At 50.6% G+C, this 2,535-nt stretch overlaps 1 pseudogene; it reads left to right on the top strand.

The window, feature by feature from the left end:
* Positions 1 to 567: 567 nt before the first annotated feature.
* LOC138985014 (U2 spliceosomal RNA) lies at positions 568 to 673 on the top strand (annotated as a pseudogene).
* Positions 674 to 2,535: the final 1,862 nt, after the last annotated feature.

The raw sequence follows: 2,535 nt of genomic DNA, 5'->3' as shown, positions 1-2,535 counted from the left end.
TCCTGCATTGGCAGGCAGGTTCTTGACCTCTAGCACCAACTGGGAAGCCCTAGGCATGGACACAGTGCACAAAATTGTAGCTTGCTTTCTCTGCTTGACAAGACAAATATGAGAACAAAGCAGCCCAGGCCTTGGTTTAGGGGTGGGTCTTAAACATCAGACCCACTGTCTCAAAGCTGATATTCATTCTCCCTGCTCTTGGGGACACGACTGGAGACAATGGGGAATGAGTAGGGAAGGTAGGTGTATGTATCTCTGTGTGTGTGTGTGTGTTCACTAACATTAAAAACTGTACTTCAGATGGGAAGAAGTGGGGGTGGGGCAAAGCTGAGTCCCACTGGTTGGTGGTGTTATTTTCTAGAAGTTCAGCCCCCGTTTCTTCATCTGCAACCCACATGGGCTTTAATGAACACACAGGTGTGAATGAAAGCAATTTTTATGGAAGTTTTGCTAATTATTCTCCCTAATGGCAGGGGCCATGTTTTTATGCCTTTTTAAGTCTAAGAATTTAGAAGACTGAGTGACATGTGGAAGTCTTTATATAACTTTATTTTTTAAGTGATTATGATTGATTCTCTGCCTTTTGGCTCAGATTAGTGTAGGATCTGTTCTTATCAGCTTAAAATGGTGATGATGATGGTGTCATTTTAATACAGTTATGTCCAAACCTTTTACCAAAGTTTATTATGTAAATATTCATGTTCAAATTTTTATAACAGTGTGTCATGTATTTTAAAGAAATATTATGTGGAGTCCAATATTTGATAGACTCTACAGAAGCAAGAGTAGCCCTCATTCAAGAGAAGGGTACAAAGTCCACTCAAAGTCCACTCTTGTCTGATGGCAGTCCCCACAGCAGCTTCACGGAAGCTTCGGGCACGATTTGAAAAATAGTTTCAGAGACAGTTTGCAAATCACTCTCTTGAGTAGAAGATGTCCTTTCAATTTCAGAACTGGGGCTCTGGGACACAGCACAGTGAGAAGAGGTTTCCGCTTCTCCCAGCACCCTGCTGGATGGCCTTTCTCTAATTCCAGCCTCCCCAAGAGAAGAGGAACCATTGCAGCAAGTGTCATGGGGACAGCAGCTGACATGCACCAGCCTGAGCTAAGCCCTAAGCTCACAACATTCAGGGCACTCTAAAGGTCCAATATCATCCATACGCCCATTTTGCAGATTAAAAAAATAAATAAATAAAAGCTTAGGAAGGTAAACCAGCTTGCCTCAGATCAATAGCTACTAAGCAAAGGATTCAGAATAGCACCCAAACCAAAGTCCACACTTGTGGCCACCCATACTGGAACACATGGGGGACACCCAGACAGTGGGAAGGAAGAAGCACGCCAAGGCTAGGGTGCTTGGTGCCAACAAACCCCCTGCTCCCACCCCTCCCCTGACAAGGCCCTTGATGAGTGGAGGCAAGTGACTCCAGAACTACTCCCTTCTCCCTTGACAGGAAGCGGGACCGCTAGACAGGCAGCACAGGGGAGAGGGTGGGGTTGCCTAGGCTTTAATACAGAGGAGTAGTGGGGGTACACTGAGGTTCCCGTCTGTGGTCCAGTCCGGGTCACCAGGCCAGAAGACCCCAATGAGGAGGCTGGGCCAGGTACTTCAGCCCCAAGAGAGGAGCCCCCACTACATCCCTGAGAGCAGGGAATCAACTTGGTGGGTTGGGGGTTGGGGGATGGGGGCTTGCAGCTCCTGTCTAGAGAGGCAGCCAAGTCTGCACTTCAGGATGATAGACGGATGTCCTAGGACTACCGGGATTTGCCAGCACAGCCTCCTTCCCTCCCCCACGTGGCTGGGTGGAATCCCTGCTCTTTTGATGCACTGACTAATGTTTTTTAAATGGTGCCTACTAAGTGCCTGGCACCCTGCTCAGGGCTGGGTTGCCAACAGACACTGGAGTGGAGGGGAAAATGAAGGACAGAAACAAGTGGGGACAGGACCCCATGCTGAGCAGGACTCTGGGAGGCTCAGGGGGGCCTGGGGAAAGGCCCTCTGAAGACACAGCACACACGCAGGTGGACTGCAGAGGAGGTTGCAGTCCCAACCCTTGGCCCCACCAGGCCTAGTAGGGGAGCCACCAGGCCTTCTGTGTGCCAAGGGGCCCACAGCCTCCACCTGAGGAGCCCCTGGGCTGAGTCCAGGAGAAGAGTTGAGTGGGACCCTTTAGATTCCCAGGCCATCTGGGATGGGATGGATGCAGTCCCAAAGAGAGAGGATCAGAGAGAGTCAACCAGTCCTGGTGAGGACCCCCAGAGTAAGGGCATTAGGAGTATTCCCTGGCCTGGGTCGGTGTAGCAGCACCTTGCCCAGACCTCCCAAAGGAATCAGTCCTCATCCTTCAGAGATGCCTCCTGAACTCAGAAAAAAGTCTGCGCAGAAGGCTGCTAGCACCCTCACGACCCCCCCCCTGCCTTTTTTGGACTTGATCCAGCACACCCTGATATGGTGTGGCTGCAGCCAACCCCAAACAGGCCTGCAAACGTGCTTGCCCTTCCACCATGCAACTGGTCCCCTCTCTTCTGCAGTGG

This window comes from Bos mutus, chromosome 2 (assembly GCF_027580195.1).
Source record: "Bos mutus isolate GX-2022 chromosome 2, NWIPB_WYAK_1.1, whole genome shotgun sequence".
Lineage (NCBI taxonomy): Eukaryota > Metazoa > Chordata > Mammalia > Artiodactyla > Bovidae > Bos > Bos mutus.
This window is presented reverse-complemented; position numbering and strand designations above follow the sequence as displayed.